General features: G+C 36.9%; 1 pseudogene; it reads left to right on the forward strand.

Moving 5' to 3' along the window:
• The first annotated feature begins 686 nt into the window (after positions 1-686).
• LOC138170562 (cobalamin trafficking protein CblD-like) lies at positions 687-2216 on the forward strand (annotated as a pseudogene).
• Positions 2217-17683: the final 15467 nt, after the last annotated feature.

The following is a 17683-nucleotide window of genomic DNA, read 5'->3' on the forward strand; positions in this document are numbered from 1 at the left end:
TCATTTTTTTACATGCATTAGAAGTGATTGGAGCAGGAGCTCACACCAAGTTTGTGCTTCTACTTCCCCTGGTCATTTGTTTTTTTCTAACCATTAACACCTTCAGGTATAAGAATACAATCTTATAATTCTGTCTTTGTTTGGGAAAATCAGTAATATATACGTATATACTTTATCAGTACTATGTGTGTAAATAAATGAAGAAATGAAAGCAAAAGAGTTAACTGACTGCTATGTGCCAGATACTGCATGAAAATCCTGGGGGTAGAAATATAAAAGAGAGACAGCCTCTACCATCAAGTCATTTCTATTCAAATCTACAGAGACTACATGTAGAAAAGTTATTGGGGTCTAAAAAGTCAACAGGGGTAGTGAGTAAAGCCATTGAGCACATCAGTTGACATGCCCTTTGCAGAAACAATGTTAGTATTGATTTGATTACTTTTCCTAGAGCAAGAGATGGAATATAAAAAGAGTGAGGGTCAAACCACGTCCATAAGCACTTCAGAAGTGCAAGTTGATTTCTCCCACCTCCTCCTTGGAAAATGATGATATTGACACCATTTTTATGGTAGCCAGAAAATGGGGTTCCTAGTCTCCACTGTGGTAAGAGCCCAGGTAAAGGGAGAACTTGCCATTTAGGAAAGGGGTAAAAAAAATAAAATAAAATATTATTTTTATTGTTTTCCTCTCACCAGAAACGGCTAATGTGCTCTGTAACAGAGCCAAGCTGGTTACATACCTCCCAGGATTTTACTCTTTAATCAGGAGGTTTATAAATCCCAAAGCTTTTTCCACTGCTGGATCTTCAGGTTCAGATGAGTCTCAAACAACTACTGCACCCCCAGATACATGTTCAAGGACGGTGTGGTCAGATGAAACAATGGGACCATTTAGGCTGCAGGATCAACGATTTAAGCTCTCTAGGAAGACATAGGTTTTGACTGTCACCTCAATGGGACAGTTTTACAGAAAAGTCAAGTTCGTAAAACTTTGCCTGATGTCCTAGCAGAGCATGAATTTGTGTTGGCACAGTATATAAGTTAATTTGAGGGCAGCGATGCACCTGTTGAACAGGAAATTAACTGAGAAGAAACTTATTTTGAAAATGCCAAAGTAGAATGTGTAATACAAACATGTCCAAGCTACTTCAAAGAAATTTTGAATCAATGTTTCCATAAATGAATTTTGGTAAATTAGTGGTACTAATTTTAACAGAAAACCAAAAATGTTATGACCATATGGAGTGAGGAGGTTGAAAATTAAAGGGAAATATTATTAAAGTTTGTAAATGGTGCTAAAGAAATTTGCCATGCTCTTCATACTGAAGGCTATTGGGTTGACTTTATTGATCCATCATCTGGATTGACATTTTTTAGATCATATACAAACAACACTGTTTTGAAATACATGAGAGTTATCGACAATTAGGGTTTTCTATGGATGATCTTGGCTGCTGCAAAGTGATTCACTATAGTCTTTGGGGTACCCATAGGCTTGTTAGAAGTATCTTCATGGAGTTCATATGGGAAAAGGACTCATATGAACAAAAATATTTATAGCAGTTCTTTTTGTGGTGGCAAAGAATTAGAAATCAAGGGATTTCTATCAACTGGGGAATGGCTAAGCATGTTGTGGTATACGAATGTAATGGAATACTATTGTGCTGTAAGAAATGAGGAGTAAACGAACTTCATAATAACCTGGACTTATATAAACTGATGCTGAGTGAGAGGAGTAGATCCAGGAAAACATTGTACACCATTACAGACACATCGTATCTGTGATGACTAACTTTGATAAACTGGGCTCCTCTCAGCAATGCAAGATTATAAGACAACTCCAAAAGACTCATGATGGAAAGGGCTATCCACGTCCAGAGAAAGAACTACCGAGTCTAAATGCAGATTGAAGCAAACTACTTGCTCTCTCTCGTTTTATTTTGCTCCTTCCTCCTTATTGTTCATTCCATTGGTTATAATCCTCTTTAAAACTTGACTAATGTTTAATGTAAAGGTTTTTGTAGAACCTTTACTGGATTGCATGTGCTATGGGGGGGGGGGGGGAGGATGAGAGTGAGGAGGAGAAAATTTGTAACTCAAAATCTTGTGGAACTGAATGTTGTAAACTAAAAGTAAATAAATATTAAAAAAAGAAGTATCTTCATGAATGCCACATCTAACAGTAGTGTTATGAAGCAATTAAGTGCAAACTAGGTGGCCCCTGCATTATTTGTACCTGACACTTTGTCTATAAGCACTGTAAGAAGTCTTCAGTTTTTAAAAATACTCATTTCTAGGTTTAAAAAATATTTATTTCAGCATCTGTAAACTTAAGAGTTTGAAATTGATGAGATTTTCAAAAAATGGCAAATGTTCACTCATAGTTCTGTTTAGTACATGTTAACCACCTGTGTATATTTGTATAAAAAGCAGTAATTCATATGGATCCAAGGCTTGCTACCGTATTACACGTTTATGGAGAGTTTGGGCTATTTCTCCTTTATATTTGGAAATTTCAGTTCTACTTACATCCTTCCAAAAATAAATCACAGGTTGAGAAAATGAAGATGATATTTCTTTTCCCATTGTAATGCCTTTCAAATTCATTTCTGAAAGCTTATAAATTCAGACCCATATATATATATCTTATCAAGTTGTACAATTTTGGTAAATTATAGTATATTGTATGTAGATTCAGGGTAAGAATCTTTATCCATGTTTACTAGAAAAGCTGTACTTTTTACTACATTTTTTAAGTTGGTCTTCTTCAAATCTAAAACTTTTAAAGTTTTGATATTTTCCTCATTCTTAGTCTGTAGATATTTACTTTGTGTTAAGGTGCATACATCAAAATCAGTATGTGACCTAAGATGTTTTAGGTTTGGGGTTTAAAGATAAGTGTCAGAATGTAAACATATTTCTTTATTATAAATTTTTATTTGTTTCTTTTGTCAAATTTGTTTTTTGTGTGTGTGATGCAGTGATAATTTGAAACTACTGCATATTACAGAATACCTCAGTCAATAACAGAACTTATTTTTTGACAATATAAACTTGAAAAGACTAATCTTGTATCACTGGCCTTTTGCCAAAAGCTACCATGAAAATAATAAGAATATGTAACTTATACCAGAGAGTGTTCATTGCCCTTATATCTTGGGTTCCTCCTGCAGTTGTTAAATGGGAGTATTACCTTTCTACATTAACAATTAGCTTGGTAACAGGTGATGTTTATGCATACAAAGAAAGTACTTAAGTTACCACTTATTGTAAAGAAAAGTAGTAGTTCCCTTTTATTCTGTATTGAACACTACAGTCAGTATTTTTTCAATAGACTGCCAGAAGAGAGGTAGAAGATAATCCCTAAATTCCCTTCCAGCTTTTAACATTCTATATTTCTAGATATTAATGATTCAAGTACAGAAACCATCACTAATAAGACTCTTAATGAACTCCCAAGCATCCATGATGTGAGACTATGGTTTCACAAGGTATGGTCCTTTTCTTCACTAAATAGTCCTCTATATTCCATTTGTGTTTAAGTAGTTCCTGCTACTTCTTAGTTTTCTCTATTTTGTTTTTGATGCAATTATCAGCAGTATGGCAAAAAGCAAGGACTTCTTATACCAAGTTGTATGCTATAAGGAATAATGTTTTTACAAAGTTGTGATATTTAGATGGTCAACATGGAGACAAACTCTTCTCCAGGGACTTCTTGTCCTTATGTAAAGCCAAGCACAAGCACCTTTTCAGAAGACTGCTGCTGTGAACAGCTTTAAGAATCTGATCACATAGTATAGTGAACTTTCTATTTATTCAGCAGTAAATTAAAGCGAAACATTCACAGAAAACAAAGTACAGCATTAACAATGTTATAGCAACTTATCACTAAAGCGGCCACATAGTTTTCACCAAGGTGGCCACATAGTATTAAACAAAAGATATCATTCAGTAAGTCCTTAATCATCCTCAAGGAGCAAGCCTCCTTAAGGGACAGAAGGTACAAAGGTCAAAGTTCTCCACCCCTAGGTCACATTGTCTTAATCTCTGGAGTACAAAGTTCTCCCACCCCTAGGCCACAGTAAATCATGACCTTCTCAGTCAGCCAAGAAGAGGTCTTTTCATCTTGACTTGAGGTTGGCTCTCAGATTCCATGGTTCCTCTTCCATGGTCCCATCTTTTGCCTGAATTTACCCAATTATCACCTAGATTCAAAGGTAGGAAGCTCTCAGCTACTCGTCCAGCTCCTCATCCAGTTCCTGTTCCATATTGAAGCTCACAGTGTCCAGTCCACCTCAGGTCCTTCACAATTTCTGTTCCTGAGAAGACAAAGCTTAACAGAACCAAAACAACATCCATGCACATTGCCGGCACCATCATCAATTCACTAAATGCCTATGAAATCAACACAAACCCACCAACAAAGTCTGAGAACTCAACACAAACTTATGTAAACAACAATAAAATCTTCTTTCATGGCTTATAATAAGGTCCCAGGGCTTCTGTACAAAGTATTACAAACACAAATCAACACAGACAGAACAGACAAACAGAGTATGAGGATACCACAAGTTTTTCTCCCTCTCGATTCTGCCACCATAAGTGTTCTCTTCTTAATTCTGCTCCTTCCAAGCTTGGGCTTCTCCTTATATATGGTCATTATCTCCTTCCTGTTGCATCAGCAAGTTCCTCCCACTGTGGGGTTCACAAGTTCTGTTTCTTAACAAAGACTTGATATAATCATGGGCAAGGTTCAAAAGAAATTTGAACTGAAACAAGGTGCTAAATAATTAAACAGGTGAAACAAGGCTCTAAGTACTTCTTTGGTTACCATTGTACCTTAACACAAGGAAATAGATGAAGTTGCTGTGCTAATGATGTACAAATGCCTGTAAAACAACTCAATTCTTATTTTTCATACATTCCCTTGACGATGACCCTATGAGTAAGGCTGAGAAATGTGCTTGCAAAATTAGTGAATATCCAAATCAACTACTGCTCAAAAATAGGGTTTCTTGGTTTAAATTAGGATTGATACAATGACATTGACAAGTTCAACTTCAATTATCTTGAAAACATTTTTATATCTATTTTTTTCATTTTTTATATGTATCAACTTTAGCAGCTTAAGTTGTACACTATTTTAGTACTTTTCATAAGCTGTTTGGCTTATAAGTTTTCTGTATTATGCCAATAGTGTAACCATATCTTGCCATGTCAACACCCAGAAGGTCCAAATTCATATTTTAAATGCTTCATTTCTGCTTCTGTTATCACATCATATATAGTGCTTGACTATTAAGTGGGGTGCTTAATCATTTGGGGGGGGGTTCATAGATAGAAATAAAGATCTTATTTCTACCCAAAAAAAGCAGTGCAAGTTATGTGCCAGGCACTGTACAGGGAATGTTATACAAGCAATGATATAAAAAGAAGATGGCCTGGGAAAAGTCTTGTTATATAAGAATTCTGGAGATGGTCAGATATAGTGGACTTTCACCAGAATCTTAGCTCTTAAATGCCCATACTGGGCAAAATATTACTTATATAACATTCCTCCTATAACAGTGGGAAGTTAGATAAGTCTATATGTGATTGCACCTCCTCCTGTGATCAGTCAGAGAGGGAATAATTCACTACATCTAGCAGAAGTATATTTGGGTGATGCTACTTTCTTTGGGGTCACACCAAAGACAAAACTCCCTTCATTCTACTCCTGAATCTCCTACATTCCTCATTGTCTGTCTCCATGATCTAAGGCAATAAAATTATGTATAAGGTTTCTCCAAGGGAGGAAGAACCAGAGCAAGAAGCATATATAGAGCTTGGTTTAATCTTATTTCTCTTCTGAGTTAAAGGCAAACAGAATCAAGGTAATAGAACCACACAAGCAGTTATATTTATTTTTCATAGAAATCATCACCTGAACATAACCCATAAAAGTTTAAAAATAGTTGTTCTAGTAGATGTTGCCACAGTGAGCATTCTTAACCATTCAACTACCTCAAAATATAGAGACCTAGCAAAAGAAATCAAAATCAAGTAGGAAAAGGAAGAGGTTATTTATCATCCCCTTTATCATCCCCATAGTCCTGCTTACAATTGGATTTGAACAAAAGATGATTTCAGTAATTCTACAGAGTAATTCTTTTTTTTAAGCAATTGGGGTTAAGTAACTTGCCCAAGGTTACACGGCCAGCTTTTTTTGTGTGTGGGTGTTAAGTATCTGAGGCCAGAACCAATCCCGGGTCCTCCTGACTCTGGAGCCAGCACTCTTACTCACTGCACCACCTAGCTGCCCCTCTACAGAGTAATTCAGTAGAATAATCTTGAGCCTTAGTTGTTGTTCAGTCATTCATGCCCAGCTCTTCATGATCCCATGGACCACAGCAACCAATCCTGTCTATGGGGTTTTGTTGGCAAAAGTATTGGAGTGGTTTGTCATTTCCTTCTCCAGTGAAAAAGGCAAACAGAGGCTAAGTGATTTGCCCAAGTCACACAGTTAATAAGTATCTGAGGCCAGACTCAAATGCAAATGTTCTTGACTCCATGCCCAATGGTTTTTTCCACTGAGCCACCTAGCTGGATCCTGAAACTTAGTACTTCTATTTATATATAAAAATCAATTCTTTTTATCCTCTTTCCCATTAGTTGGTCAAACATTAAACATAAGAGAACAACAATAGGATAGTGATGTATCCTAAAGCTGTTTCTATCTGAATTCTGCTGAGCATAAAGATCAACTCATCATTTAATCAATAAACATTTATTAAGCACTACCATGTGCCAGGCACTGTCCTAAGTGCTGGGAACAAAAAAAAAGAGGCAAAAAAAATCCTTGTTTTAAGGAGTTTATACAGTCAACCTCCAAACCTTCATGGGTTTCACATTCATGGTTTTGGTTATTCACAAATTGGTCATTGATAATTAAATGGGAATTTTTGGAGATTTGTCCTGTGCTGCAGAGAATCACAGACATATGTAAAAAAAAATTTTTTTTAATTTCTAAGCCATAAATGGTGAATATTATTCATCTATTTTATCACTTACTACCATAAGTATATACACATAAATTTATTATTAATGGTTAAATTTTGTTTAAAAATTTCAGTACACTAAAGAACTATGGGCCATGCACTCTCTTTGGGAATGCCTTCTTTTTGTCTCTCTACCATGCAGACTCAGTCACATGATATTCTCCCCCAGTAATCTTTGCATCTCGTGTTTTTCACAGAAGAAAGAAATCCCTGAAGCACTTGCTGCAGCTACTTTGGTGGCATATTGTGCAAGATACTACTCTCTTACATAGAAACTACAACTGTTTTATGGGTGCAATGTCTTTGTTTTACATATTTTGTGCATCAAATAAATGTGATCAGAATTATTAAAAACAAAGGTTTGAGTGAGCTCTAGATTTATTCTCAGTTTTTCACGTTTGCCAAGGTCTGAATGTCAAAGAACAACTGTAATCTAATGAAGGAGACAACATGCAAATAAATATATACAAACAAGGATAAATAGGAAATAATTAAAGAAGGAAAGCATTGGAATTAGGGAGAGGTTAGGGAAAGCTTCCTGTAAAAGATAGGATTTTAGTTAGGACTTAAAGAAAGTCGGGGAGATCAGTAGGCAGAGCTGAGTGGGGAGAGCATTTTGACAATGAGAAAATGTACAGAACCAAGAGAGGGAATGTCTTGTGCCACGGCATGCAATATCTTATTCATGAAATGATGAAAAAGTCAATGTCACTATCAGAGATCATGTGGTGAAGAGTAATGTAAGAAGAGTAGAGAGGAAGGAAGGGGCTAGGTTTGAGGGGCTTTGAATGCCAGAGGATTTTGTGTTTGATCCTAGAAATCATAAGGAGCCATTAGATTTTATTGAGCAAGAGGGTGATGTGATCAGACCTGTGCTTTAGGAAAATCACTTTGATGGCTAAATGGAAAATGGATTGGAATAGGGAGACTTGAAGCAGGCAAACCTATCATCAGACTATTGCAATGGTTTAGTTATGCGATAATAATGGCCTGACTTAGACTGGTGGGAGTGTCAGAGGAAAGAAGGGGGTTTATTCAAGAAATATTGCAAGGGTGAAATCAACAGATCTTGGCAACCAATTGGATATGGGGGATGAGAGATAGTGAAGAATTCAGGATAATTCCTAGATTGCAAGCTTGAGGGAATAGGAAAATGGTATTGCCCTCTAGAGTAATAGGGAAGGTAGAAGAAAGGGTGGGATTGGAAAATAATTACTTCCATTTTGGATATATTGAGTTTAGGATGTCTACTGGACACCCAGTTTGAGAGATATCTGAAAGGCAGTTGGGGATGTGAGATTGGAGATCAACAGAGAGGTTCTGGGAGTAAATATAGATCTAAGAATCATCCTCATATATGGTAATTAAATCCATGAGAGCTGATAAGATCACCAAGGGAAGTACTATATAGGGAAAAGAGAAGAGGGCCCAGAACAGAACCCTGAGGGACACTTATGGCTAGAGAGTATGATTCGGATAAGAATGCAGCAAAGGAGACAAAGAATTGAGCTGTCAGGAAGAGAGTGGTGTCCCAAAAAAGCTTACAAAAAAGAAAGCATCAAGGAAGAGACAGTGATCAACAATGTCAAAATCTGCAGAGGGTTCAAGAATGAGAATTGAGAAAAGGCTATTGGATTTGGCAGCTAGGAGATCATTAGTAGCTTTGAAGAGAGCTGTTTCAATGGAATGACAAGGTCAGAAGCAAGATTGTAAAAGATTAAGAAGAGAGTGACAGAAGAGAAAGTGGAGACAATTATTTTTTTCAAGGAGTTTAGCTGTGAAGGCCAAAAGAGATATAGGATGATAGTTATAAGAGATGGAATAATCAAGTGAGGGGTATTTTTTGCACAGTGGGGGAGACATAAACATTTTTGTAGGCAGTAGAGAATGAGTCATCAGGCAGGGAGAAATTGAAAGTAAGTAACAGAGTGGGAATGACAGAGGGCACAATCTGTTGGAGGAAATGGAATGGGATTTCTTTTTTTTTTTTTTACTTTTTGGAGGGCAATTGGGGTTAAGTAACTTGCCCAAGTTTACACGGCTAGTTTTTTTGTGTGGGTATTAAGTGTTTGAAGCTGGAACCGAACTCAGGTCCTCCTGACTCCAGGGCCAGTACTTTACTCACTGCGCCACCTAGCTGCCTCATGGAATGGGATTTCTTGAACAGGTAGACGGATGTATAGAATAGGGCCACCTCCTTACATGAGACAGAGATGAAGGAGGAATGAACAACACAAAGCATCTGATTGATAGAAGAGGAAACAGTGAATTCCTATTTTTCTTTGTAAATTATGAGGCAAGGTTCTCAGCTGAGATGGAGTAAGGGGAGCCACGGGAAGTTTAAAGAGGGATGCAAAGGTTGGAAAGAGCTGATATAGAGATTGGAATAGTGAATTGATAAGAGAGGTACAGTAAAATTTCCCAGCAACAGTGAGAACCAAGTAATGGACCCAATAAGAATAGTTGTATGATTTGCTCCACCTTTGTTTAGCAACACATATGTAGGAGCGATCCCATTATTCATAAAGATGAGATTTAAAAAAAAATGATCACCATCATAGAGGTGGCAGAGCATAACAGATAGAGCACTAAACTGAGATTCAGGAAATATGGGTTCAAGTCCTGCCACTGATACATATTTGAAGTATGACCATAAGCAGATCACTTAGTTTTTCAGTGCCCCAGGCAATTCTCTTAACACCATTAATTAGAGCCAAGCTGGATTGGTGGAGGCTGTTTTTATACCTGGAATTCTCTATACTATTGATTTAGACAAAAATAAAATAATTATTATGATTGCTCACTCTGTTAAAGCAAATTAAGGTTTATATAATGCTTTCCTATCAACAACACCATGAGTTAAGCACATTAAGTCTTATTTTTTTTTTATTTCACGTAAGAGAAAACTGAGGTTCAAATAGGTTTGCCCAGAATCATCCAGCCAGTATCATAATTGAGATTGAAATGTGGATCTTCTAGACCTAGGGTTCTTTCCATCTTGAATTCATATTCTAATTAATTGACATTTATATTGAATCATTTCTCTAAAGCTTGGAAGTGGTGACTAAGAGATTTCTATATTTAAAAAGCCATTGTTGGCAAGACACACACAGGTATACCTTCTCTAAATCACAGAACAAGCCAGCAAATGAACCCTTTGCACCTTCTCCTCACAAACAATAAAGATTTCTTTCCTCAAGCTGCTTTTAACCACTGTTTGCAAAGCTCTTTAAGGCAAACTGGAGAATCATGTTTGGTAAACAAAGGACTTTTTAATTGTCGCTGACATGAATGAACTCTCTGAAACAGCAGCTGTGTCTTGAGATTACATTACAAGGCATGTGAGCAGGATGCAAAGTAGGCCCATAAAAAGATGAAGCACCAGCTACTTTGCATTGTCTCTGAAAAGATTCACCAGTCTGGGAAATCTAATTTCAATTCCTGTGGGATATAGCCATCACACACTTATTGAGAGTGATTGGGGAAAGACATTTGTATTTGCTGTACTTGGAAGGAAAAAAATAGCAGCAAGGATTTAGGGAGACAGCTGTGGAGGTAAAGAATCAATGGACAAGATTGTCCTTGTCCACAGCCCCATAATCAAGCTTTGAAAGTTAGTTAGTAGCAATGACATCTGGCTATTAAAAATGTTGTCTCAGGAGATTATTTCCATTCTATCTTTCTGATCATGGAGTGTCTGCTCCTAGGTGTAAATTATGGACAAAAGAACTCATTTGGAGAAATATTGACCCAGTCATACTTCATAGGTTTATTACTACCCTGAGAGAAATGAACCTTGAGAAATTTTAACTGCTGAACTATAACAGTGATCCTTTCATATGATGGGCCTCAAGGGGTAAGGAAGAGAAGGTTAAGGTGAGGAGGAGGGGAGGAGAGGGGAAAGTCTGAAATGCTTGAGATGAAGAGATAAGTAGGATAACAAAATGATATAAGGATTTAGCAGGCGCACCAATGGATCTGAGTTTAGGAAATATATAATGCACTTCCGATATTTGGGAAAAACTGAGAAGTTCTGGGCTCTGGTCTTACTTTGACCACAAAACCTCTTGATTCTGCTTTTTATCCAAATATTCTCCATCTTATGATCAGGACATACTATGTGAAAAAGTAGAAATGGAACCTAAGATAATGAAGCTAAAACTGGGGAAGCAAGTTATTAGACAATAACTGCTCAGAAACTAGAAAGAAGTCTGGTGAAAAAATAGTTCTAGACCATCATCTAACATAAGCCACAATAAATTCCAAATTGACAAATGAACTAAATTTAGCAAGTTATATCATAAAAACAGGAAGATAATGAAACACTACATCTTTTACAATTATTAATCCAAAGAATTTGTAACCAAATTCAGAATAGACAACAGTGATAAAATAAAAATAGATAAAATAGTCTCAATCGTATAAAATTAAAAGACTTTAAAAAAATAAAATCACCAGCTAGAAGCCAAAAAATGGAGAGAAAATGTGTATTAAGTATCTCTCATTAAAATCTGGTATCCAAAATCTAAAGGGGGTTAAATAAAACTCCATAATATTAAGAGTCATTACTAAAAGATAAGTGGTCAAATAGAATCAAAAGAAGAATCACAAATGATTAACAAACACCTAAAAAAAACTATTACTAGCAACCAGTAAATGCAAAATAAAACAATTCTGTGGTATAACATCTTACTCATCAAATTAACAAAGATGACAAAAGTCAGTATTGAAGATTTTATGGGAGGACAGGAGTGCTAATTAACTGCTGATAGAGCAGTGAGTTTTGATAACAAATCAAGAAAGGTTAACAAATTGTTTAACCCATTAACCCCATTACTAGAATTTTAACCCCCAATAATAGTATTAATAACATAAATAACCCATGTTTTTAAAAATATTCTTAGTAGCATTATTTTTATAACAAAAACATGGAAATAAGCTATCTGCCCCATGGTTGGGGGTTGACTAAATGAACTATGGTTTATAAAATTATTATTATTATATTATTATTAATGAAATTATTAAATTTTGAGGAATGATCATTGTGAAGAATTCAGAAAAGCTTGTAAAAATACAGTTGAAGTGGTACAAAGGAAAGAAAGCAGAGTTAAAAGAATAATATTGATAAGCAGTACACAATGTAAATAAAGACAACACTGAGTCAACAAAACTTGACATTTTTATGCTAAGTTTAACACTGCACTGACTTTTAGGATACCCTATGCAATAGACAATGCTATTATATCACACTGTTAAAATACTAAAGTGGAAAATGATGTGGATACAAAGGTGCCCTAAGGGTTAATATATTTTTTAAGCAATCGGGGTTAAGTAACTTGCTCAAGGTTACACGGCCAGTTATTTCTGGGCTAAGTATCTGAGCCCAGATTTGATCCCCAGATCATCCCGACACTGGAGCCTGTGCTCTTACTCACTGAGCCACCTAGCCACCCCTAAGCAATTGGGGTTAAGTAACTTGCTCAAGGTCACATGGCCAGGTGTTTCTGGGTGGGTGCTAAGTGTCTGAGCCCGAGATTCGATCTCCAGGTCATCCCAACACTGGAGCCGGTGCTCTTACTCACTGTGCTACCTGGCCGCCCCTTTAGGGGTTAATATTAAGTGTTGCTTTTTCAGTACCTTGGGAGGCCTCCTGAGTTTGAGGGCATCTTAAAGTCTCTTCCCTTATATTGAAATACCATAAAACTTCCCCTTTGTCCTGGACCATGGAATTCCTTGTCTCCCCCCATCCTGCACCATAAAATTTCCCATCTCCCCTATCTTGTGTCATCCATCTTCCTTATCCTAAATCTCCAACCTCAATTAGAAACCCTAAAAACTACATCATCATCCTACAAACTGTATAGTTTTCTGCCTATATAAGTCTTGTCCTTTTCCTATATCAGTGTCTTTGTTTAGCTCCTTGCTAAATCTTGGGCCCACATGTTTTTGTGTCAATAAATCTCCCATTGGCTAAAGAAAAGGTCTAAGTAAATTTGCTCAAATCTGAACCAGCTCTCCAACTCTGACATCAACAAAAAACAGTGTGTATCAGTTGTAATCAGGCAATTGAACAGTTTTGCTTAATTGTTCTTGGGAAATGGGGGAAGGGAACATGTTTATTGGGAAGTAGCTATTGCATCAAAACAAAATGCATCAATGATCTATTTCTATATATTTTCCCAGCTTTCGAGTATCCTTTCACATTATTTTCATTCACATATAAGCATCAAGAGAACAAGGATGTTATTGGTAACAAGAATATAGGACAAAGGAACTAGGAGAGAAGTCACCACCAACATTGACTCCAGTTTATCTCAAGTTCATGTACCTGGAAACCAGAAACATCAGAGGGGGAGAGGGGATGTAAGAAAAAAATACACCTACTCATGCCATCTCCACCTAACTAATAAGAATAGCTATAGCTTAACTAAATAGATTCCCCAGAATATTTTGAAAGGATGCTTAATACTAACCAGGGGTATAATAGGAATTGAAAATAAATTTCTAGCCCCAAGTAAGATAGCACATGTATTATGGACCTGAGTTAATCAAGAGAATAAGAATAGAAAAAGATAAATCTAATGATCGTTGGTTAAGATTAACTCACATTTAGCTAATGGTCTCATAGGTTATCACACTGTTGTAATGGGAATGTAAATTTAAAGATCTTCCCTGCCCCTAGGCTAAAGTGCACCTGGAGCCTGGGGTAGGAGGCTTGTTTTTCAGTAGATACTTTTTGATTGGCCAGTGGGTCCAAAGGGTTATTACATTCTCTGAGCCAGGAGAAGGCTATATAAGCCCTGATGTGAGGCTTTGTTTTGGGGCTCACTTTGAGAAATGTTCTGTGATTTGATCAGATGAAACTCTGGAAAGCCATTGTCCAGAGCCTCCCAGCTTTGAAACCCAGATGTTGTTTGGTATGGATGTAATGATTGGACAGTTTGGAAATCTGTCTACTTGATCTGTCTCTGTCTTGATAATTCTGTCTGTATATTCTGAAGTTCATGGTGCTGACCTTTTTCCCCTGAACTAGGTAAACGATACATATTTGACTGATTAAAGTAAGCTTGTTAACCCATTTTGAGTTGCTTTCCTTTAACAAAGCAGATCTAAGAACCTGTGTTGGCAGCGACCCTGAGGACACTTGGGGTGATTGCCGCTACAACTGTCTCCCTGAGGCTAAACAAAGACTAGTAAATGAAGGTAGTAGCAGTAGCAAAGATACTCAGAAGAAAGCAGATAAGGCATCCAATAAAATAATTTCCCCTTAGAGAATAGCATAGCAGAGAAAAGCATAGAGAAAGAAGTTAACCTGATTACATCCCTTGAGTACATCAGAAACTTTGCAGATTCAAAGACCTTGAGACCTTTGTCATGGTGTATCAGCAATGCCATATTCACAATGCCTATAGAGATTACAAATATGCTGATATAATTATCCATCACAAAATACATCATGTTTGCCATATGGGGAAATAAACTAGAAAATTTATTAAGATACCAAAAGACTGAGTCCCAAAACCAGAAAGTGAAAGCCATCAGAGTAGTTATGATATTGGCACAGATAGATAAAGTAGAAAGCACCCACATTTTCAAGCCTTTAAAACAGAACAGGCTACCTCAGGCAAAGGTCCTCCTCTCCCCATGCACAGCAACCACCCAGCGTCCTGGAAGCGCGCTCCCAGCAGCTCCGGCCCCTGGCAGTCCTCAGCAGGAGTCCTTAGCAGAAAGTCCTTAGCAGTCCTAACTCAAAAAGGGCTTCGCGCTGCTGCTGCCTCTGCTGCTGCCGCTGCCGTCGCAACCACCGCCAGCCACCGCAGGACCGTTAGCTCGGCTTTCGCTTTCCCTCGCTTTTGCTTTCTCTGGCTTTTGCTTTCGCTTGCTCCGCCCCTTCCTGCTACGTCAGCACGTCCATGGGGCATGGAAGATCTTTAAATCCCATAACCCTTACACATGGTACCTCACCCATGTGTTCCTATACCTTTGTCCTCCTTTATATGTTCTATGATCATGCATATTTCTTTTCTTCTATGTATGTATGTGTCCTTTCTCCTACTAGTGATAGGTAACCTGTGGAAAAATATATTCCTGCATAAATGGAGAAAATCTTTCTTGTCATTTATATTGCTATGTAGCTTAATTGAATGTTACTTTGACTTAATGTGTCCTCTGACTAGTTGATAAAGGAAATGTTCCCACAATGGGGCATAAACTCTCCATAGATGTTCCCATATCAACGATGTGCCTTGTATCTGTGACAATAGTAAGAAGGACTCACATCTAAGGAGGGATTAGATGAAATATTATTGGAATATATCAGTACTTTTCTTTGCAACTCAGAATTGTATCTATTTCAGTTCCCTTGTGTAGTTTCTTATCTTGTACCATAATTGAAGGGGCTTTATTACCACCCTTCTCTCCTTGATATTCCTTTCTCCATCTGTTAGCAACTAAGATCTTATTTACATCAATCATAAAAAATATAATTCCATTTTCTAGTTGCCTCCACAGATGTTCTATCTACTTTCCTCTAACACTTCAAGTTTATCTTCTATGAGATCCTTTTTATGCAAATAATCCTTGTACATGGTTTCTTAATAATATTTTGAAATTTGCATTCAGTAATTATAATAGACTCTAACTTTAAGAGTAATTCTATCTCCCTTCTTCAAGCTTATTATGAATGGACTTTGAACTTAGATATCTTATTGTTTTTAACATAGAATAAAATTTCAGTAACATAGCCTTTAAAAACAAATGTTTATTTGAGATCTATTCTAATCATTTCTAGAACTAACTTATTCTGTAAAGAGTTTTCTCCCCAACAAGTCTGTAAGGCAAAACACACATGGTTTTACTTGCCAATAAATCTATCTTTTCATACTCTGATAATAGTTCCTGAGGAAGGTATGGAAATGAAACTATGTTTAACCCCTTCTTCCTCAATCTCCCTTTGGAAAGGACAAACTTTTTAAAGTATACAATATTACATTCCATTGGAATATAAGCTCCTTGTGGGCAAGACATATCTCATTTTTGTCTTTGTATTCACCATGCCTACTACCTCCTTACACAGAGTAAATGTTTAAAAATGCAGCTCCTACTAAAAGTTTTCCCCTTCTGAAGTATTATATTCTAACATTAGAATTCAATCAAGAAATTAATTCAGAAAGAATGTTTTAGGGATTTCAGTGTGGGAGAGAAAGTCAGATCTGTACTTCTTAATATCTAAACAGAATTTTGTTTTCCTTTTACAGCTTCTTCACCTGCAGATGATTGTCAGTCTGTTTTATGCATTTGAAGGGTCTCTAGAAATAGTCACAATATTTTGTTTCCTGTTGTGTTGCTAGTTGATTAATTTCTTCTTTCTAAACCTTTTGGTTTAAAATTTATCAAATAGATCTCTTTGAGATATTTCAGATCTTGAAACAAACCTAAAACTGAAAATCACAAAATTTCAATATTAGTATTCTCATTTTACAGATGAAGGGACTGATATTGAATAGTTGGTAGCTTGTCTGTAATCACATAACTGTCAGGCATCTGAAGTATGACTCTAAACAAATTCTAGAGTAGCAGAATCCACAAAATGACAGAGTGAAACAAATCTCTAGTCCAAGACAACCAAGAACATCAATAGGAAAGGTCTGTTGTGCCAGGCTGAGAGAGGAGTAAAGTCCAGGGCAGGCCATACCAGCACAGACCAGGCCCCAGCAAACCCACAGCAGATTTCAGGGAACTAAATCACTGGCAGCTATGGCAGCCTCCAGACTTCTAAACCCACAAACACCTAAGACAACTTAGAAAGTCAGTAGGAAAGGGAAGTTGAACCTTGTAATGGTAATGTAAATGAGAAGACCTTTCCCATCCATTAATAGGCCCATATGACCTGCTTAAGTCACATGAATGCCTAAGACACATGAGTTTGAATCACATGAGTCTGTGGTGGGAGGAGCTTGCTGAATGGGTGGAGTGGGGAGGGTGGAGGGGAGCTGAGAGGAAGTTGGTCAAAGCAGTTAGAGCTTAGGGAGAGAGAGGAAGCAGGCATAGAGCTGTGAGGTCTTTCAAGCATTCTTGATGAAAAGACCAGAACTGAATAGAAAATTTGATTTTCAAATACAAGACCCAAAAGAAGCATGAAAAGGTAAACAGGAAAGAGAAATCATAAGGGAGTTGTTAAAGTTGAATTATTTACATTCTTTCATGGAAAGATGACATTTGTAATTCATAAAACCTTTCTCATTATTAAGGTAGTTGGAGGGAATACACACATATTGAGAGAGAGAGAGAGAAATATAGACAGAGGGTACAGGGTGAATTGAATAAGAAGGGATGATATCTAAAAAAATAAACTTAAGGCTTTAGAGAGGAATGTATTAGGAGAAGGATAAAGGAGAAGTAGAATAGGGTAAATTATCTCACATAAAAGAGGCAAGAAAATGCTTTTACAGGGGAGAGGAAGAGTGGGGAGAGGGAATGAGTGAACCTTACTTTTATTGGAATTGGCTTAAGAAAGGAATAACACACACACTCAATTGGGTATGAAAATCTGTCTTACCCAACAGGAAAGTAGGGGGGAAGGAGATGGGGGTGGTGTGATAGTAGGGAGGATAGATTGGGGGAAGGAGTAATCAGAAACAAACA

This window comes from Petaurus breviceps, unplaced genomic scaffold (assembly GCF_028583685.1).
Source record: "Petaurus breviceps papuanus isolate PSGF00001 unplaced genomic scaffold, PetGlider_PUasm1.0 126, whole genome shotgun sequence".
Lineage (NCBI taxonomy): Eukaryota > Metazoa > Chordata > Mammalia > Diprotodontia > Petauridae > Petaurus > Petaurus breviceps.